At 39.4% G+C, this 23,526-nt stretch overlaps 1 protein-coding gene and 1 long non-coding RNA gene across 2 annotated transcripts in view; both read right to left on the reverse strand.

Annotated features, from left to right (window-relative positions):
* Window positions 1-23,526, reverse strand: part of PPM1L (protein phosphatase, Mg2+/Mn2+ dependent 1L) — a 247,227-nt gene that overhangs the window by 208,163 nt on the left and 15,538 nt on the right. The gene's annotated exons all lie outside the window — the stretch shown is intronic.
* Window positions 955-2,865, reverse strand: LOC128626238 (uncharacterized). Its single transcript, XR_008390155.1, has 3 exons — window positions 2,444-2,865; window positions 1,941-2,241; window positions 955-1,016 (listed from the first exon to the last, which is right to left on the reverse strand). It is a non-coding gene; the product is annotated as an uncharacterized LOC128626238 (long non-coding RNA).

A 23,526-nucleotide genomic window follows, 5' to 3' on the forward strand; every position in this document is an offset into this window, starting at 1 on the left:
TGCTAACCTCAGAGCAGCAGTTCCAACCATGTCCCCAATGAGAAATCTTGGTCTAAAGTAAATTAGAAGAGGGGGTATCTGTTGTTAAGCAATATATAAATAATAAAGTTGGGTTTTTTCATGAAGATAGCACTGCCCCTCCCAAAGCCAAAGCCAAAGCCAAGGCAATTTCCCCCTGACCACCAAGTTGGCCATAAAGAAGACAGAAGACAACACACCTGTGTTCACTGTGCATGTCAAGGCCAACAGCACCAAATCAAACAAGCTGTGAAGAAGCTCTATGACACTGACATGGCCAAGGTCCACACCCTGCTCGGCCCTGATGGAGGAAGGAGGCATATGCTTGGCTGACTCCTGACTATGATGCTTCAGATATTGCCAACAAAATTGGGATCATCTAAACCGACTCTAGCTGGCTAATTCTAAATACAAAAGGTATTACACTGTAAAAAAAAGTTGGAAAGATTACTGAGAAAAATACTTATCGATGGGTCAGGATTTTGAAGAAGAAAAGGTATGGCGATCCCTTACACAGTCTGATATCTAGGCAGTACTTTGTCATTTTCCAGTCCATCGGTAACACTTCTCCCTGGCAGTGTTATTCCCTGAAAGGCAGGTGAGGTTCACCAGCTGAGGCAGAGGCAGCAGCTTTTCTTCTTCCATTAGAGATGGTCCCAGTCAAGAGAAGCCAGGCTAATCTCCCAGGCTCAGCCACAGCCTCAAATCAGATGTTACACAGTCACTCCCTGGGTTTCTTGTTTCCATGAAGTGAAGATAGTGTTCTTTGCTCTTAGAGGATTTTGTTTGAATTGATCAGCCCATTAAGTACCACAAGTTTTATGACTGGTGTAGCTCAGTGAATTGAGCTCAGGCCTGCAAACCAAAGGGTCGCAGGTTTGACTCCCAGTCAGATCACATGCCTCAGTTGCAGGCCAGTTCCCCCGTGCAGGAAGTGTGACAGGCAACCACACTTGGTTGTTTCTCTCCTTCTCTTTCTCCCCCCACTTCTCCTCTGCCTATAAAAATTAAAAAAATTTAAAAAAATTTTGTTAACTTATAAAGAAAAAGAACCACAAATTGTATAATGAGACAAAGGTGGCTAAGCGTTTTTAGATGTTAGAAATGATGCTTGCTGCTAGGAACACTTGAAGGAATAATAATAAAAAGATGCAAAACTACGAGGTGAACAACAACTGTCTCCCCAGACCAACTTCTTTTCAGTGCATATTCTCACTTAAAATTTCATCCTATTTGCATTTGGCTGGAAGCTAGAATTTTATGAGGAGGAGAGCTATTTGCATGAGGACACCAGTCACGGTGCGGTTCTCAAATCCCTCAGCCAACTCAGAAGGCACTTTTACCCACTCACCAACTACCAGATTTAACATCCTGCTGATTTTTCCCTAAGTAGTTATGCATGTGATTTGACAGCCCAGACCACAAAACCCGAACATTCATGATACCTTAAAACAATCCTCCCATAAGCCAAACGTTGAGTCTGCCCAGATGAAAACAACAATAACAAAATGTCCAAAATTCAACTTCTAAAAGTCAACCCACGGCAGAATTAAATTTCATGGAAATCCACAGGCACACCGGTTTACCAAGCTGAAATTATATAATGTGCATCACCCATGGAAAGAAACATCTCACCACATTTCCTATCACAAAACATATAGAACCGGGGTGGTAGGGGAAGAGACTGAAGACATTTCATTCACCAGGATGACCAGACGCTACCTCCCGCCCCACAGATAACCATTTGAGACTACCACGCAAATGCAGCACTTGAATTCCCACGGCCCCTCTCCCCAGCGGTGCTCTTTTGGCCTCTAACTTCACGGCCCTCGAAATTTGCTTTTCTAAAGAATGGTCCCATCCAGTTCTGTGATTCCATTTTTATAATATTTGAAAAGGTTAGCAGATTCTTAATGACTTACACATTTCAAGTCTTTTCTCTTTCTATCAAAAATACCTCTATCTTCCTCCATGCTGGAGGTACGGTGGAGAATAACTCCCCGTTCCTTAAGAATGTGCATGTCTGATAACTTCTTTCCAAAAAGTACAACGTGAAAGGAAGAGGGTGACTTTACAGTGGAGAAGGCTGGTAGATACTGTCCCGGATGATTAAGGTCAACATCCACAGAAGTCATGAGGGTTATGTATCCTTGATGTGAGGTGAGAAGAATGGCACCTACCGTATTTTTAGAACTGTAAGACACACAGGACCATAAGACACACCTAGGTTTTAGAGAAGGAAAATAGGAAAAAAATTTTTGAAGCAAAAAATATGGTAAAATATTCAATAACCTATGACCCCGCTCCACCGCCAACCCCCCTCACAGCCAGCCAGGTAAGCTACATTCAGACTGTAAGACGCAACCCCCTTTTCCTCCCAAATTTAGTGGGGAAAGTATGTCTTATAGTCTGAAAAATACGGTACCTCTGTGGTCTTCACAGCCCCGATTTAATCATGAGAAAAACATCTGACAAATCCAAACTGAGGGACATTCCAAAGTGAGCCTGACTGGCTGGCAATCATTCGTCCACGTGCCAGGAGGGTGACGCGTCCTGAGGTCGTGAACGCTCCTCATGCTGGGGCCTCCAGACCTCACTCTACGTGTCTCCTCATTTGCCAGTCCTGCCTTCTATCTGTTGTAATAAAACTGTAATCATGAGTATAGTACTATGCTAAATTCTGAGTCATTACAGCAAACCACTGAACCTAACAGGGTACAGGAAACCACTGAACCTAACAGGGTACAGGAAACCGCTGAATTTGTACCGAGGTGGTCAGAACCCCAAAGCTCAGACAGCAGGTGTCTGAAATGAGAAGAGCCTTCCCTGGGGAGAGGACTGTGACCTCAACCTGTGAGGGCTACACTGACTCCAGGCAGTTTGTATCAGAATGACCTTGTAAGCAGGGACTTTAGTTAATAGAAACATATCACTAGTTGTTCCTCAGTTTCAACAACTATGCCATACCAATGTAAGGTGTTAATAACAGGGGAAACTGGGTGTGGAGTGTATGGGAACTCTTTGTACTATTGTTACCACTTCCTGCAAACCTAAAACGATTCTAAAAACTTAATTTTTAAAAGTAGACTTTTGTCTTAATCCTAAAGTGCCATAAAATATGAGGGTATTCAGCACAAATTTGTTACCGAAATGGCCATAACTTTTCACAACACCCCAGGAAGAATTATCATAAACTAAATAGCTCTAAGAAAAACAATTGAAAGTTAATTATACAGGCATTTTACTTTAATCACCTCTCATTAGCTCACACAAAAATTAGTCATGTGTATTAGGCTTCCCTTTGATTTTTAATCCACCTACTTCACTATATTAAGATAAGGCTTTCATTCTCCCCAAAGGATGATATTATGTATATTATCCCCGTGTATGCTGAGATTTGACAATTACCGCAATTGTTCAGCCATGATAATTAACAGATACCCCTAGATCTTAGGCCTGTGAGAAACTCCAATCTCCCCTCACACCGAATTCCAGACACTAGCCTGTGAGGTCCCTCAAGATCGGGCCCTTGTCTGAAAAGCTCCATCCTCCACTTCCTGAAACATAACAAGTTCACTGCCACCTTTGCACTAGCTGGTCACTCTGCCTGGAATGTTATTCCTCCAGATCTTAACGCAGCTGGCTCCTCCTTTCATTCAGGTCTCAGTAAAATGTCATTTTATCCAAGAGGCCTTTCCTATCTACCCAATCTAAAGAAGTACTTCCAATACTCTATTTCGGTTCCTCCTGGCTTAAACGTTTTACCACATCGCTAATCACCACATTTTCTAGTTTATTTGTTTTTTTATGTCTTTCTACCTATGCACTAGAACACAAATGTCATAAGAACTGGGATCTTACTTGCCTTGATCAGCACTCTAATCCCAGCCCCTAGAACAGTGCCCAACACAGGTACTGAATAAATGGTTTTGATTGCATGAATACATGAAATGAATCTAGAGGATTTTTTTTAAAAAAAAACATCCAATACGACTAAATTATAAGCATTAAGTGAAGGAGGAATGAAGTTATTAAGAAATGTATTAAATGCTAATTATGCTCCAGGTTCTTCAAATACATTATTTCATTAAATCTTTACAAAACTCTGCAAAGCACATATTATTACTTCTATTTGCCATTTACAGATGAAGGCTGGGAGAAGTCCAACACGTAGTACAAGTGACATGAGTTCACATCTGGCCGACTCTGCGCCTGTGCTCTTTCCACTCCTTTAACGTGCGAACCTAATTCTTCATGTTGTTGCCCTGTTTAAAAAAAATGTTCTCATGACAACTTCAAGTCTAGTAGAACGCTGGCTGCAGTGACTGTCATTATGACCTTAGCCTGACAAAACTAGTGAGTGCAACCAGAAAACAGAGTAGCACTAATCGAGCTGGACGTGCAGAATGAAAATACTGTGAGCTAGTGAGATGCTTATGAATCAAAGACCTTCTGAAGCTCTCTCTACTGGTGGAAAATGGTTCAAATTCAACCAAAAGATGACTTAAACCCCTTGGAGCCTAGAATTCTCTACAAACACTGCACAGCCTAAAAATAACCCTGACTAACGTTGTCCTTAACTCTTTCCTTCTCAAGGCAAACATGCATTCGCTAACATGGATGAGAAAACATGAGACTTGTTACATATATAAATCTAAATGCCACCACGTCAGTGACCCAGATAGGGCTGGGCTCTCTATAGCAGGCTCTGTCACCCCTCAGTGATTCCCCCGCAGCTTGACGCAGCTCTGTCCCATCTCCAAAAAGATCCAACTGCACAGGACACTCACGGGTAACATAAGCCTCAGCAAGATTTCAGACAGTGATACATCTTACGCGCAAAGCATCTTCACCGTGTCACAGGCCCTCCCTCCTGTACCTCTTCTCTCCGAGTCTGTTCCAAAATGGGGCCCTCTCCACAAGGCAGAACACCGGCCCCATCCACTGCTTCTCTGCCAGGCCAGTCTGCATTCCCCAGCTCACTTCATCTTGTTATATATTTATGTACAATACAATATATTTACCTATATTTGCAAAGCACTATGCTATATTTTCACCCTGAAAAATTATTTTATACATTATAGTTAAAGAAGCATGCCTAATTTCTAAGGTGCTACAGAGGAATGAGAATATTATTAGTAAAACTGTTCACACTGAAAATGATAAGCTGAACTCTCAAACACAAATAAATATTGAATATATGAACATCATGTCATTTAGTAGTATTAGACTTCATCAATACAAATTAATAACAGTTCGCGTAAGAAATATATCGAAGCTTGACCGCACGAAGCACCAGTCTCAGATAGTCTCACACAGATGAACTCCACCAAATCTTCAAAGGAACGAGCAATTCCAATGAGATTTAAACGTCTGGGAGTGAAAGGTGCACAGCTTCAAAATTCTTTGTGTAATACTGAAATAACACTAATAATATAAATACCTTTTTAAAAGGTAAAGACCTATACTTATGAATATCATAATTTATACTGCTATTCATATAAACATCAATGCAGAAATCCTGATAAAAACATTAGCAAACAGAATCCATCAATACTTTAAAAGAATAACATGTATGATTACATGAGGTTCATGGTAGTAAGACACAGATGGTTCAATACTAGATTTACCAATGTAGTTTACATCATTAATAAGTCAAAGAAAGAAAAAAGCAATGTATATAAATTTGAAAACAGGTTTGATAAATTTCAAATTTAAAAAATTCTTAATAAAACAAAAAGTATATATTGTTCCCAAACATGACTATATAATATAGATATATAGATATATGTGTGTATACAGATATACACACATATATCTGAACTCCAAAGCCAGTATCATGAATAATGATGTAATTCTAGAAACAATCCTACTAAACTGAGGAACAAAATATAGGTGCACATTATCACCAATAGTATTTAACATTAGTCTTCTAGATGTACATATAAGTCACTGGAATTAGAAGAGAGAAAAAATAAGAGCGATACAAACAGCAAAGAAAATTAATATTCTAAAAAAGCCATAATAGCCCAGGCTGGTGTAGCTCAGTGAATTGAGTGTGGGCCTATGAACCAAAGGATCGAGGTTCAATTCCCAGTCAGGGCACATGCCTAGGTTGCAGGCCAGTTCCCAGCAGGGGACGCATGATAGGCAAACATACGCTGATATTTCTCTCCCTCTTTCCTTCCCTTCCCCTCTAAAGATAAATAAATAAAATATTTTTTAAAATAAAAATAAGTTTTTAAAAAGCCATAATAGAAGTCTTAAATAAATTAAAGAAGTACCAATTAAACTATAAAGAAGTGCTATGTCAATAAGAACACAAACAGAATTTTTGCCATTGTTGTTGTTTGCAACCAGATAAGCTGGTTCTAAAAGTGAGATAGTAAAACAAAATATGCTAGAAGAGCCAAAACATTTTTAAATATTATGAAGCTTTAGAAATTAAAAGTTTGTACTGGGTGCATTTAAAGCAATTAAATAGAAGCAAGTCCAGCAATAGACCCGATATATTTAAGAATTTAGTATACGATAAAACTACACTTCAACAGGCAGAGAAAAGATGAATTATTAGTACGCTGGAAAAATGAAACTGAATTTCTTTCTACCTCACTTCTCATAACATAATCATTTCTGATTGATCCAAGGTAAAAATAATAAATTCACAAAAATGCTGAAAAAATGCTAAAAGAAAACAATAACCTTTATCACCTCTAAATGGAGAGTACTAAGTGAAACACAAATTCCCCAAATTATAGAAGAACTAAATGTGATAGCATAAGAATTTTTTAATCTGCAAAGAAAACAAAAGCCACAAGTCATAACACAAACAACAAACTGCAAAATATATTGGCAGCACATATGACAAGGGTAGATTTGTTTATAGAGAGAGAACCCTTACAACTTGAACAGAAAATGACCAATAACGCAATGGGAAAATGGCAAAGGACACGAGCCGGAAGTACGCACACTAAAAATACTAACAAATGCCTTTTAACCCATAAGAAGATGCTCGACTTCAGTCATAGTTAAAGAGAGGAAAATTAAAATTAGGTACCATTTTCACCTATCCAACAAGCCAAGTTCAAAAAGTTAAAAACTACATGTAGTGTTCTGGTAAGGATGGGAGAATGCTGGAACTCTCACCTGGCACTAATGAAGGTATAAATGAGTCAGCCCCCATGAAGCTCCTTTGGAAAATATCTATCAAAATCGGAATGATATTCTCTTTGCCCCAGTAATTCCACTTCTAAGAATTTATCCTAAACATATATACATGGAAAAGACCTAAAAATTCAGTGTAATACTGCCTAAAAGAGCAAAAACTTGAGTAAAACTTAAATGTCCATCAGCAAGGAATGGTTAAATAATGAATGATTCACCCATACTATGGAATACTGAACAGCCAGTAAAAAAATGTTAAAAGTACATCTGAAAAAGCACAAGGAGCAAAAGAGTTTACATAATATACACTTGTTTACATGAAAAAGGGACTAGAATCACATTAGATGTGCTTGTACATGCTTAAAATATTACTCAAAAGATACAACAGGAAACTGATAATGATAGTTGCTCTGGGAAGGGAGCTTATAGATCTGGAGTAGAAGGAATTTATTTTCATAACCTATTTTTACACTGACTTTTTTAGTTTGGGTATTTTTTAATTATAAAAAGAATAATAGATCTTTCATATTAGTTTTCGACTTAATGGTACTACAAATCACCAATATTTCTTTTATGTATATATTTGTTTATTATTGTTGTTCGGTTACAGTTGTCCCACCTTTTTCCCCTCTCCTGCCCCGCCCTCCACCCCCAGTCAATCCCCACCCCATTGTCTGTGCCCCTGAGTCCTCTATTCGGTTTCCTCAGCTTTTCTCTTCCTCTTCTTTCCCCATTATCCCCTCCCCTCTCCCCTCTGGTTACTGTCAGTTTATTCTTTATTTCCAAGTCTCTCTTACTATTTTGGTCATTTGTTTGTTTTGTTGATTAGGTTCCACTTATAGGTGAGATCATATGGTATTTTGTCTTTCACCACCTGGCCAATTTCACTTAGCATAATACTCTCCATTATTTTGTTTAATTATATATTTTTTCTTTTCAAGTAAATAAAATAATCATTTACTATTTCTTATACAAAGCTTAAAATTATATAGAACACTCAAAATGTTCTTGGAGTAAACTTCTTAAATTCTTTCCTTTAAAAATGTGGACATGTAGACTCTTAAGCACAATGTTAATGATTTAACTAACCACTGCTTTTAAATACCCAGCACACTGGTTAACAGAGAATGAGCAAACACTGTATAACTGCTTGCTGGATAAAGTCAAGAGAACAATAAAGTGGGTGAAACAAAACATATTACCCAACACTAATCTTCAAACTGGAGAAACAAATTCCTGGTTGTGTAAAAGGCTCAGAAATTTTCCAGTCACCCTCAGAACAGCCGCAGAGCCAGATATACTGGTTTCTTGAAAAAGTATCCCTTTCATCTTTCCACTCCCAGTCTGTGGATCAGCACACCTTTTCTTAAGCCTCCCAATTCGTCCCTTAGAGAAGGTTTACCTGAACAAATAAAAGTACTCTCCATTCAACTAGCCCAACTCACTGTTGATTATCCAAAATTCAGTGTTTAGCCAAAATTCAGTACCTCCTACTTAGTAGGACCATACTAAGGATTGGTTGAGATAAATTTATGTTTGACAGGGTGATTATACAAGAAAATGAATTTGCCCTTGGGTGAGAGAGCATGTAAAGGGAAAAACAAAAACAATTTTAAATACTATTTAATAAGCATTAAGTCCAACCTTTTGTGGACTGTTGAACACTGACAAGGTAAGCTTCAAAGCCAACAAATTCTTCTTTGCTTTATTGAGAAAACAGAATATGCGTAACCTGACCTCATTTTACACTGTGGCATTCTTTTTCCATTTTCTCTTTCAACAGTGAGTACTAACACCCATTAAAGCTCCGGAATTTCTGCAAACTACTCTTATTCCTGATTAACTATTCATGTAGAAAAGGATGGTTTGCTGGGCTTTTTACAACTTTTTCCAGTCTATAATCAATATCATCATATTCCTATAACCACATAACTTCAGTAAATGATACTATAAGAATAAAACAATATGGCAGATAAGAACAATATTAAAACATTTTTTAAAGATTTTATTCATTTATTAGAGGGGAAGGGAAGGAGAGAGGGAGAGAAATATCAATGTAGGGTTGCCTCTCGGTTGTCCCCCCACTGGGAACTGGCCTGCAACCCAGGCATGTGCCCTGACTGGGAATCGAACTACAATCCTTTGGTTCGCAGGCCCACACTCAATCCACTGAGCTACAACCAGCCAGGGCTAAAACACTTTTTAAATACGGTGAAAATATAGATATTCACATATTAATCCAAAAATTAATTTGCTACAAGTTACCCTAGTGGAATGGAAACATTATTGCACAAAGATGCTAACTTCATTATCTGGTAGTTGCTCAGGCAAAAGCCGACTCAACTTGTTTATTTGAAGTAGTAGTTCATATACATTTTATAGTTTTCCAAGTCCCATTTTTGATATTTCAAAAGCTTACTTGTTAGAGCCATCTCTGCTACCTGCAAGGTATTTCTTTGTCCAATCCTTGGCTCCCAAGAACACAGATCTGAAGTCAAGAATCTCTATATAATTACAAAAAGCCTCTGGGAAACTCCAGGAGACAACACAGAATGGTAGGATTCACGAGTGGAAAAGGAGAGACGTTTCAATACTCAGAAAACGGGAGCTTTTTCCTTTCTTGTTTTTTTTTTAAATCTTCATAACAGCCTCACTCATAATACCCTCAAATAATGTAATTTTCATCAATAGAAGAATGGATAGACAAATGGACAGGCGGGCTTTTTCTAGTGAAACCAGTCAACCACAGAATTGTGATGACTCCGATATTTAATTTCTATACATGGTACATGATAAATGCATTCTCTCCCTGAAAATAACTACAAAATGTGCATGTACAATTGTATCACCGCGATGACACATTCATGCCTGAAGAGATGAAGATGAGGATTTGGAAGTCATTTGCTCCTGAAGTCTTTGGACAAAAGCTGCTCTCAGGGAGAAGGGCTCTTTAAGAGCACGGGACTCACGTGGACCTATTTGATGATAAGCAGGCCCACCTCCGAAAGTGCATTTCCACAGTTGCTCAGAAATTCCACTGGACCATAACAGGCCAAAGTAACTTTTAAGAAAAATTACTAGTCCTTTTTTTTTTAAACAATCACCACTTTGAAAGAAAATAATTTTAAACTTGTCAGAAACTTTAAACAGTGTTAAATCATGGACTAACACAATTCAATAGACAAGCACTTACATATTATGTTTAAAAATTAAATACAGCCCTGGCTGGGGCAGCTCAGTGGACTGAGCACGGGCCTGCAAACAAAAGTGTTGGCTGGTTCAATTCCCAGTCAGGGTACATGCCAGGGTTGTGGGCCAGGTCCCCAGTAGGGGATGCATGAGAGGCAACCACACACTGATGGCTTTCTCTCCCTTTCTTTCTCCTTCCCTTCCCCTCTCTCAAAAAAGAAATAAATAAAATCTTTTTTAAAAATTCAATACAAATTAAGCAGGTTATATGATTAGACAGACATAAAAACACTTAACATATCAACCCTATAAAGTGAGAAGTAAAATGACAACTCTCTTTTTTTAACTTAACAACTTTTCTAACTCATTTTCTTCATTTTCCTAACTCTTAATATCTTTTCCACACATTCAAATTTCTTCCAACTAGCATTTATTACTTTTGAAATAATCAAAATACAGACTCAAAAGACTATTTTACTCTAAATGAAGCTTTTTAAAGTAGGATAATCACATTCATTTAGGAACAATTCCAGCCCTTCAGAAATCAACTAATTGTAAATACAAATACATTGTATACATTTTTTTCAAAAACTAACCTTTCCACAATCAAGAATTGATTTATCAATCACTAAACTTTTAAAACACAGGCCAACTTTGGCAGATAACCAGAAAGCCGCAGCATGCTCAGTTCTGTGGGAACTATACTGTCATTCACGGGCACTGAAGTTCTTATAAGTGCCTGTGACTAACACACTGTCATTTTATGTCCTATACCAGTCCAGTCAACATGGTGTTGGTGGTAATGCTGAAAAACATGCCCCTGAATCAACTTTAGCACAGACATTAGATGGGGCAAATCTCTATGTGAAGGTCACACAACTGTCATGACACCCTACAGAGGAATGGTTCTATGAAATAGAGATGAGAATGATAACATTTATTCAGCAAAACTAAATAAACCAAACGAAGAGAGTGACTGCTGCTGGGCACGAGGTTTCTTGTTGGGTTGAAGAAAATGCCCTAGAATTAGATGGTGGTGATGGTTTTCCAACTTTATGAATATACTAAAAGCCACTGAACTATACTCTTTAAAGAGATAAATACTATGTTATGTGAATTACACCTCAATTTCGAAAAAAAATAAATAAATAGGTAAATCTCAAGAAATAAAACACTGGCCAAAAATGAGTAAATGACATTCTGAAATGCATGCACAATATTCTAGCAGAGCCATTAGCTGGGCCCAGGAAGTTAAATAGGACACACAGGCATTTCCTGGTGGTTTCAGAGTTAATGTGTTCTGCACTTTGATATCAAAAAGAAGATATATAAAAGGGCCTCAAACTCAACCCCCAATTTTTTATTCTTCTCCAGAGAAGTGGCTTTCTAAAAAATTACCATGAGTTTCCTAAATATGTCCAGACAAAAGCAGGGTAAACACCCTGCAGTCCACCACTTCCAGAAGTTGCCAGTCCTTTGACCTAATTCCCTCATTTGATGGCAGGAGATAAGGGCCTACAAGTGCACCCAGCACTGTGAGCCCGCCTCCGTCACAGGGTTTCTCTCAGGTGCCTTGAACTCTTCTGAATGTGGAATGCTTTTCAACAGGACATTGAAGGGGTCTGTGCAGCCAAACCATTTTTCTTTTCTTTTAATATAATGCACAACTTTTTGGTTTCAATGGACTTCTATCTATGAACAAATAAAAGCAAAAAACGCGTCATCTATTTGTAGAGAAATCTATATGATCACTCAGCCTCTATCCATGTCCAAATGTAAAAAACTACAGGACTAAAATCCCTTTCCAGATGTGCTTTTTAAAGCAAAAGAAAATAAAAGCACATAATAAGGCTTCCACTAAGGCTATAACCGTCAGCCATAGTGATTAGAAGTTTACATGAAGCCATGAACAGCTTCAAATGTCACTAAAGGGAAAAATCTTTTTCTTTCTGAAAACTAAAGGATAATGGGCAGGAGGGTACATGAGTAGGGCTTCTGGGATGCTGGTAATACTGTTTCTTGAGTTAGATGTTGATCGTGTGAGTATATTCAGTTTGTAAATTCATCAAGCTATAGAATTGAGGACTTACAGCCAAGATGGAGGTATAGGTAGATACACTCTGCTTCCTCACACAACCAAAAGAAAGATAAAAATCAATTTAAAAACAAAAAACAAACAGAACTGCTAGAAAAGCAAACTGTGTGGAAGTCAGACAACCAAGGAGTTAAAAAAAACATTCATCCAGACAGGTAGGAGGGGTGGAGATCCGCAGCCAGGGCAGCCAGGACGCACGATCAGCCATCAGCTGGACTGTCCCATGTTCCCATGCAGATAAGCCAGGAGGAACAACTGGGGAGCAAGACAGACTGGGAAACCCATGGTTCCAGCACAGGAAATTAAAGCCTTAAAAACTCTAGCTGCAAAAACCTGTGGGGGTTGCAGAGGCAGGAGAAACTCCCAGTCTCTCAGGAGAGTCATTAGGGGCCCACAAGATCCTGGAATGTACACAAGCCCACCCATCTGAGAATCAGCACCTGAAAGGGCACAGTCCATTTGTGGGAAGCGAGGGAAGTGATGGTGGGGCAAGAGCCAAGCAAGCAGCATTGTTCCCTCTCAGACCCCCCCCCCACAGGTGGCACCACAATCAGCAATGTGGGTTGCCCCTCCCTGGTGAATACCTAAGGCTCTGCCCCTCACAACGTAACAGGTGCACCCAGACAAAGAAATACAGCCCAAATGAAAGAACAGATCAAAACTCCAGATAAATAACTAAGCAACAAGGAGACAGTCAACCTATCAGATGCAGAGTTGAAAACACTGGTAATCAGGATGCTCGCAGAAATTATTGAGTATAGTCACAAAATAAAGAAAGAAGTGAAGGCTACATAAAGTGAAATAAAGAAAAATATACAGGGAACCAACAGTGATGGGAAGGAAACTTTTCCTGCTATTTCTCCATTTCTTCTCCTCCAAAAGCTGGACAGAAAAAGAAACTCCAACCCAAACCTTCCTCGCCATTCCATGTTCTCAGGTGCCTATTCTGGTGGCCTCTTATAATTCCACAGAAGTCTGGCTAAGCCTGCGGTTCTTCTTCTTCTTCTTTTTTTTTTAAATAATCTAGGCCTGCATTCTTTAAGTACATTTTTGAACAAGGATCCAATGGACTTTTTGCCAGGTACAAGTAGAAACCAAAAGAATGATCAGTTTCCTTTCTGAGCCCTGAAGACCTTAAGATCTATTCCCCAGTAATTTAACTTCAAGGGTGACTGAAATTTTGTTATAATGGCAGTATATTATAACAAACTGCTACTAGAATTTAAATTTTTAAAAACAGTATCAGACACCTTCTATTGGGTATTTGCTAGAAGCTACAGGGTTCTTTATATCGTTTACCTCAAATTAATCCCCAAACTAGCTAACATTCAGTGAAAGCCTACTATGTGCTGAGTGCCACTTTAAGTGCTTTACGTGCATTAATTCACATATGTCATAAGAGCCCTATGAGATAAATACTATTATAATTATTCTCATTTTTCAAATTAAGAAACTAAGGCATAGAAAGGTTGAGAAACTTACCAAGGGCACAACTAAAAGCAGCAGAGTGAAGACTCAAAGTCAGGCCATTACCTAAGTGTAAGACTTCACAGCCTTGCACCCCACGGACCCTCACCACTCAATGAAGCAAAGCTATCCCCCTGGCAGAGCAGATGTACTGAGTTCAGAGTATACAACTTACTTGTGCAAGGCCGAAAAGCTAGTAATGGATGGGCCTGGATTAAAATCTGGTGGAAGTCGGAAATGGTGTAACCACTATAGAAAATAATATGGCAGTCTCAAAAAATTAAAAATAGAACTGTCATATGATCCAGCCATCTCACTTCTAGGTATGTATTCAAAAAAACTGAAAGGAGAATTTCAAAGAGATATTTACATACCCATGTTCACAACAGAATTATTCACAACAAGCAAGACATGGAAGCAATCCAAATGTCCACTGACAGATGAATGGATAAGCAATATGTGGTATCTACACACAATAGATTACTCACCCTTCAGAAAGAAAGGAGTTCTCATCACTTTCTACAAAATGGATGAATCTTGAGGACACTGTGCTAAGTGAAATAATCCAGTCACAAAAATATAAATACTGAGTGACTACACTTATACGAGGTAACTAAAAAAGCTGACTGACTACTTTAAGCACTTGTCTGACTACTTCAGCCAGGATGACTCCTGGTCACAAGAGGATTGGGACAGGTGGAAATAAAAACTGGTGTTTAATAGGTATAAGTTTCAGTTTTCCAAGATGAAAAGTTCTGCAGATGTTGCTTAACAATATGAAAGCAGTCGTCACCCCTTATCTACAAGGAACGCGTTCCGAGACCCTCAACGGATGCCTGAGACTGGGGACGGTACTGAACCCTATATATGCTGTGTTGTTTTCCTGGACATCCGAACCTATGATAAAGTACAATTTATTATTAGGCACAGTAAGAGATTAACAACAAACAATGAAATAAAACAATTATAACAATATAATGTAATAAAAGTTATATGAATATTTCTCTGTCCTCTCCTCTCCGCTCTCAAAATATCTTGTTGACTGTACTTTTCACTTAAAGGAAGTACTTTTTGGCTTCACTCTGGCATATTCAATGCCAGCACCACCACCCCTGTGCCTTGGGGCCATTATTAGGTAAAACAAGGGTTACTTGAACACAATACTCTGACAGTGGACCTGATAAGCAAGAGGGCTAGTAAGTAAGTAATGGGCACAATGTGTACACAGCCCAGACACGCTGGACAAAGGGATGATTCACCTCCTGGAGGGACAGAGCTGGATGGCAAGAGATTTCATCACGCTACTCAGAACGGCACACAATTTCAAACTCATGAATTGTTTACTTCTGAAATTTTCTGTTTAACACTTCAGATCCCGGTTGACAGCGGGTAACAGAAACCGCGGAAAGCAACACAGTGATAAGAGGGGACGACTGTGTACTTAACACTACTGCACTACACACTGAAAAACGGTTAAGGTGGCAAACGGTTATGGATCTTAGAGTTTAAACTCGTTTAATGAAAATATTTTAGAAAGTATTCAAATTCTCATTCTAGAAGAAATGGAAAAGGCCCTTCGCAGTGCTAATATTCTCTGATTCCATGATGAGGCTAATCAGACAAATACTTATGGGGTGCCCACTCCAGGTAAGGCACCAAGGTAGCACGGTATATCTGAAAGTAGACATAAGTAACTAAACCACAAAAACAGGCATAACGCCAAACTAACTGCTCATCGCCATGACTTCTCCCCAGTTTCAGGAAGGCAAAAAATGTTTTTGAATTCGAATTCAATATTGCCAAGGAGAAATGTAATCTAACACTTGAGGAAATACCTGTTTTATCCTGTGAGACCTCAAATTTCTCTGAAATGGTGATTAGTGATAACTGCATGAGAAAAAAACCCACACAAGCAATTTCTGTTTCTCACAGTTGGAGGAGCTGAGAAAGAGATAGCCAGTGGTGTCACCTGTTAAGAACTGAGTTACTCTGGTTTTCAGTATGATTCATAAAGCTCCCCAAAGCATAAAGGGTCTCTTTTGTAACTGAGAATCCTATAAACTTCTCATGTTGGACACTTTCTAAAATACCTTTCCTTAAACTCAGTAATTAGGGGTAGAGGAAACAAAGGTATGTTGGTGACATTAGGTAAAATAACATACAGTCGATGGCTTCATTCTCTTCTAAGGCACTTTCCCAGTATTGATAAGCTGTTTTCTGTTTTGCTGTGCAACTTACCTAATGTCTCTGTTCTTACAGTACAACCCAATAATGTTTGAGTTCCAAATCCTAGTCTACAAACCACTGTTTCCACCCCCAGGCAGCTGAAATTGCTCATTCACATCTCCCTACTCTTTGATACTCACAACATGCTATGTATAATTTTATTTTGCATGATGCTTTTGGAAGGGAAGCTATAGATGGAACTTTTTTTCAATTGAGATTGAGGACATGTTCTTTTGTACTTAACGTTTGAAAACTGAGGCCCGTCTAACGTCCTATACTCTGTAACAGCCCTGAGCAAATCACTAAACCACCTTTTGAAGGGCAGACCAAGTTAAATCTGAGAATGTTTTACAACCAGAAAGTTACCTGTCAAACTGATGACAACCACTTGCCTAGGTTCTAACTCTGTTGTTAACTCTACTCCAGTCTCTGAGAGATTTCTCACTCCTCTTCCCCAGAGCTATGTCTGGTCCTTATTTCAGGGCTCCTCTCAATTTCCAGCTTTTCCATGAATTCTCACCTGGTCATGTCAGCTTTAAGTAAACATTCCCTCCTTTTGAATTTATGGCCTGTGACAGGCAATCAGGTCTATAGATTTAATTTGCATTTCCTTGGCCATTATTTAAAAGGCTCTGGATGGGTGATACAGTGCACAAGCCATGTGAGTCGATGAAAAAAGCAAAGAGAGTAGATATAAGTAAACAGTGTAAATATTTACTTATATTTGTCTCCTCCATTTGATTCTCTTCCCACATACTTGAAACATTTATTACAGATAACCTGAAGCAGAGACATCCAAGCTTTTGGTGGCTCTGAGCCACCCTGGAAGAAGAAGAGTTGTCTTGGGCCACACATTAAATAAAATGCTCACATTATATTTTGCGACACATAATTGCAAAAAAACCCTCATAACATTTTAAGTGAATTTATGATTTTGTGCTGGGCTGCATTCACAGTCCTTCTGGGCTGCATGTGGCCCACGGGCCACAGGTTGGACACCCCCGATGTCCCAAAGTGTCAGAAGCAGAGTGCTAACGGTACCTCAGAAATAATCGCCATACGAATGTCTTGCCAAACCAGGCCTGCAAAAGGCAGTGTGGTGCAGAGAAAGGACGGCTTTGAAATCAGGCAGACAAGGGAAATATTTTAATTTTAGCTCTGCCTCTTAGCCGTTGTGTAGCCCTAGGCACACAGCAGCCCGAGCTCCAATTTCCCCAACTATGAAACGGGAATGAACAACAGCTGTCTCAAAAGACCATGAGGATTTGGTGAGAGAGCATCAATAACCGCACCTGGCATGCTGTGGGCACTCCACGGTCAAAATGAGCAGAGCTCTTTTGTTTCCCAGAGTCATAAGTAATAACAACTGCAGTTATACAATCAGCATTTCCTTTTCATTTGGTAGGCATCACTACTTCTAGAATTATTGGAAGGTGTTATTTTTAGAATGTAAACCAACTGGAATAGTGGAAGCACACCATAGGGACTTAACAGAGGCACGAAACTCAAGGAAGTTGAACTCTGGTCAGAGAGGAAAAGTACCTTAAAAATGAACACAAACACAAAATGTTCGATTGCCTGTCATGGACCTTAAGTCAAGGAAGGAAATGACGTGACCTTAAATACTTTAGGTTGGCATGACCAAGCAAAAAATTGATGAAAAAATGGAAATTGAGGGGAGCCCTGAAATAAGGACACGGCATAGCTATGGGAAAGAGGAGTGAAAAATCTCTCAGACAATGGAACAATTAACAAAATAGCAGTGGGCGTATGTGCCCACCAAGTTTCCAGAGAATAATAGAGACCAATTTTGCTGTAGTACAGACCTTGGTAGGGAAGCTAGAGAAGATAAGGTTGAGTACAGCAGAGTAGTCGAGAATGCCACCAGGACGACCCCAAAACCAAATTTCAGAGAAACAAATCCTGGTGGGTAGAACTCATAGACTTTTTAAAAGAGAAACAGGGTACAACCCAGTGAGTTCAGAAGGCTGATCTATCATTAGTGAGTGGACTGGAGCAGAGAGAGACCAGAGACTCAGTGACCAGTAAGGAAGCCACGGTGACCATCCTAGCAGGAAGTAATGAAAGCCTGAATTAGCGTGGTGTCATATAACTATAAAGATGAAAACCGAGAAGGGAAGTATCATACAAAGTCTCACCAACTTAAATAAAGAGGGAAGAAACAAAGGCAACATGGTAGTTTCAAGAATGAGGGACCGAGGCAATGACAGCACCGTGAGAGGAAGAGACACATCTGGAGAAAAAATGAATCCTAGGGACACAGGAGGCAAGGTCTATTTCAGATAGGTAGTTAAGGAGGTTCTACCCTAAAAGAAAATATTAAGTCAGCACGTAACAATGTGGGCTATAGATGGGAAGAGGAGCCCTCCACTCAGAAAGGATGGCTGCCTCCTTGGAAGCTACAAAAAGTCTGGTGCAAAGAAACAAAACGGGACCAGCTCACTATGCACAACCCTCCTTGAAACCTTCGTTCAAGAATGAAGTGAAATCCTCAAAGAAGTCAAAGAAGGAGCAAAATATATAAGTGGTGTCACTAAGGGCAAGGAGATGAGTCTAAGAAGACAGAGGTGGTCAAGAAGGCCAAACCCTACAGAAAAATATAAGAGAAGGAAGGCTGAAAATAAGCCATTGTGCATGGCAATTATGGGGCCCCTGGAAACCTTCAAGTAATCGGGTTTGAAAAAGTGTCCAGTGGCAAAAGGAAGTGAGTGAGGAGGAGGAAAGCAGAAGCAGTGTCTACAGTCTATGCTTTCAAAGGCACTTTTCTAAGAGAAGTCTCATTCGGATTTTTAATCTAGAATACAAAAACATGTGGTTTTAAGAAAATGAAAACCTCTGATCATACAAACCATCTTTAGTAGTCACGGGCCTACTCTTTCTCTCCTGCCCTCCTTGTTTCATCTGATTTCTTGGTTACCTAGTGCAACCTGCCAGCACCGCTCACTTCCCCGCCATACTGCCCAGCCCCTCTCCTCTCAGCAAGAGAGAGTCACGTCTAATCACGTCTATCCCTTTCACCTCTCTTGCTCTTTTTTTTACTCACAGCCTAGAAACAAGGACAAAAGTCAGGTTTTACAAGAAAAACCAAAATTTAATCATCATTCCTCTTCCAGGTTTTCAAAGAAGGTCATTTTCCAAGAAGTACATAAAAAGATACTCAACGTCATCAGTCATTAGGAAAATGCAAACTACAACCACATTGAGAAAGCACTTCTAGGATGGCTAAAATGCAAAAATACCAGCAAGGATGTAAAGCAACTGGAACTCTCATATGCCACTGATAGAAATATAAAATAGCACAACCAACTTGGAAAATAATTTAGTAGTTTTAAAAAAAGAACCAACATACGCCTACCATAATCTGCAGCCAGTCTACTCCTAGGTGTTCACCCAGGAGAAATGAAAGCGTACAAAGCTTTCAAAGATTTGAAACGAATGTTCCAAACGAAGATTTGTACACGAATGTTCATGGGCAAAAAGTAGAAGAAACTCAAATGTCCAACAACATGTGAATGGATGTTCAAATGTTGGTATAGCCACACAATAAAATACTAAGAAACAGAAATGAATAAACTACTGATGGATGCAGCAACATAGAATTTCAAGATGACTGTGCTGGAATGGAGGACATAATCATTTTGAAAAATAGGGAGGACATATAAGTTTCCATTTATATAAAATTTTATGAAATGAAAACTAAATCTATAGTGACAGAAAGCAGATTAATGGTTGCCTAGAGTTGGAGGGAGAAATTGAAGGAGGACAGAAAAGAGGAATTACAAAGGGACATGAAGAAACTTTAGAGGGTGATGGATATGTTCATTATCTTGATGGTGCTGATGGTTTCACGGGTATTCTCAAATCTAATCAAATTATATACATTAAATGTGTAGTTTATTGTGTAGTAGAACTTTTTGAAAAGAACAGTTGGGACAATTGGCAAAATTTGAATAGGGACTACATATCAAAAAATGCATCGATGTTAAAATTCTTTCAGTGAAGAAAGTGGATGTCCCAATATCCGTAACATAAAGTCAGCATGAAGGCATCACTCTGGTAAAGTGAGAACATCATTTGGGTACCCCCACTATTATTCTATTTCTGAGGGGGAAAAATTAGCTGTCCTTTCAAAGAATTCCCTCTTAAGTAATATTTCCAAAGTAAATGTTTGCCTGGACTCGTTTTCACGTCTAAAACTGTTTACAGTACATCACCCTTTGGGGAGACACAATCTTCATCTCTGTGCGGCTCCGTCGGCCAGAGCAGGGTCTGTGGCTGTGGTAGGAAGGTGTACAGAGCTGCGCAGAGTTGCTCTGGATGCTGTCAGGATCCCAGTTCTTTACCCAGGTGACTTCATCAGTAGCCACTCAGATCTTGTAGATATTAAAAATAAAAGCTTCCTTTCTAAGAATTATTTGCTGCTCAGAGGATCTCATTCTTATACAAACCTAGGACCGGACATTTACCAAAAACAGTTTAGGCCTGAAGGTACGATATCAGATGCTCAGGAGGGATGCCACCAGCAAAGAAGGAAATGTCAGAATCCCTGACCGGTCTCTCTTCTGAAATCAATGGAATAAAATCCTGCAGGGTCTCAAGCCATATAAGTAAGAAAGAAGCAGCAAGTGTCAAACATTTCTATGTATTTGTGAGTACAAATTACCAGGATGAGTGTCCTTCTCTATATTCCCATCGGGTGTCAAAGATATGGCCGGCACTTAGATTAAAAATAAAGTATTCAATATGGCATTATAATTATCTTTCTAAAATTCACTTTTAAAATATTCAGGACATATTAATCTTACTCCTAACAACCAAAAAAGTGATTGCAAAGGATGTACGTATTATGCTCTCTCTAAAAGAAAAAAGTTCCTGTCACCACCTGAAAAACAAGATATTCTTCACTTTCTTACTCTATTTTCTTACAGCGGTACAGTGAATGGTATCATTCACAAATTTACAGAAGCTCAGGATTCTGTTTTATATATTGAAAACACTGTAAAACTATAGTTTATATTCTCTACTACACATTACTTTGGATGTTATACATTTATAACTACATATTGCATATTCTTAATAAGATGTACAAAACCACTGTTTTTTATGGACAGTTTAAAAAATCTTTCAAGGGAAATTTTGGCTCTACATGATTTTGTCTTTGTACACCAACGTAAGAGCTAACCCCACTCAGTATGCACCTCTTCCTTAGGCAGCTGCAGTTTCCTTACAACACAGGTAGTTAAAATTAGAGCAAAGATTTTCTGCAAAGGCAATCCCAGATACAAAACAAGGACAGCCTCTACCCAAACCAGCTGAAGTACCAGAGGAAGATGACTGCTGACCTCGCACTCCAGGGGGACAAAATCCTATCTGTGTCTCCCTAGCTCCGCCACGCCCTGCAGAATCAGTATCCTGTACATTCAGATAGTGTGCCTATTGTTTAGACTAATGCTTTCCTAGGACACTTCACTGGGAGGGGTAATTTTTTCTCTTTTGTAGAGACCGGGTCTCACTACGTTGGGCAGGCTGGAGTGCAGTGAGTAGTCGCAGGCATGACCCCACTGGTGATAAGCGCAGCAGTTTTGACCTGCTCGGTTCTGACCTAGGCCGGTCACCCATCCTTGAGCAACCTGATGCCCACCCCCACCCCCTCTCCTAAGAGGTCACCATACTGACCCCGAACTTACCGCAGACACCCGATTGGCATAGCGCACTACAGCACAGAACTCCTGGGCTCAGGAGAGCCTCCGGCCTCCGCCTCCCCAGCAGTTGGGACTACAGTCACACAGGCCACTGCACCGGGCTGAGCATATTTTCTCAAAGAAGAAAAGACAGTGTTTGTTCTCCCCTCCATGTGATCAGCGCCCACGGGTTTTCAGTGCCACATCTACACCAAGTTCCGATCCATTCTTGGGATGCTTCCCTCTCTGTATTACTGTACCGCGGCCAGCCTTTCTTCTTTAGCCCTTTACCACTAGTTTTCATCTTTCATTACATTAGTAAAGAAACTTTGGATTCATTACCCATAACATAATGACACTTCACATTCCCCTCATCCCAAACTTTTCAATAATCTCAAACACAGGAACGTGGCAACGCCCACTGTCATGACTCTTACAAAACAGTGTTCTGTTCCAGTTCATGTATGAGGCAAAAATCAAAAACGAAACTTACAACTATTTAGAAAATAGGAAACACAATTATATTATTTGTAGACAATATGACTGCACATCTTTAGACAAAAAAAAAATGAAAAAGAGGAACAATGAATCACCAGAAAAGGTAGTAAAACTAAATGGGAAGTTTAGTCAGTAACCACTTGTACAGACTGGCAATCATCAGTCAGGAAAACATAATAAAAAGATGCCCTGGTTGTAATCAATTTATAGGAGCAGCAGAAAGATGAGTACTTCAGCCTCACACACAGAATGCACTCAGAGAGCCTCCACCTGTCCTACAGAAAAATCTGAAGACTCTAGTACCCTCTCTGCTCTCTGTAACCCAATGCCAGCTGTCCCCCTCCAAAATGTATACAAAAATTCTTCACCTCCCGGAACCTCTTCTCTTTGGCCTACGGCAGGGGTGTCCAAGCTGCAGTATGTCTCTGGGCCACACCGGAAGAAGAAGAGCTATCTTGGGCCACACATTAAATGCATTGTGACACATAATCACAAATAAAACTTCATAATGTTTTAAGTAAATTTACGATTTTGTGTTGGGCCACATTCATAGCCATCCTGGGCTACACGTGGCCCATGGGCCACAGGTTGGACGCCCCTGGTAGAGTCAGATATCATGAAATAATAAAACTTGTGATATCTAATAATTAAGGGACAAAAATCCTACTGAATTTTACCAACAAATTCATTGTTTAAAACAGGAAGAGAGTAAAACACAAAGGTATAGCCAACAAAAGAACTGCTGTGATACCTTTACAGTAATCGTAGCATTAACCATGATGAACACACAGTTATATATTAGACGGAAAAAACCCACCTTGCTGTTTTCCAAGCACTCAGGCCCCTTCTTGTTGCTAGTTTACACGGAACAGAGAGAAAGCCCAAGTTACGAAACTACCTAATAGTTTCTTAAGACTTCTTGGGGCCCTAAAATACCAAATTTACATCTCATCTCCCTGGCAAAGTCTTCCCTAAGCCAATCCAAAAACAAGATGATTTACCCCTTTTTAATAGTCTTCTAAAGCTTATTTTTCCCCATGTCAGTGTTTATACTTCTATAGCAACATTACCTGATGAGTTCACTAATGTACAAACAAGTAATCCAGGCCACCATCTCGAACCCCATCCCACTTTCTTCCTGGCTAACAAAACTCTAGTTGTGTTCAC

The sequence above is a fragment of the Artibeus jamaicensis genome, unplaced genomic scaffold, assembly GCF_021234435.1.
Source record: "Artibeus jamaicensis isolate MK-2021 breed Jamaican fruit bat unplaced genomic scaffold, CSHL_Jam_final scaffold_474, whole genome shotgun sequence".
NCBI lineage: Eukaryota > Metazoa > Chordata > Mammalia > Chiroptera > Phyllostomidae > Artibeus > Artibeus jamaicensis.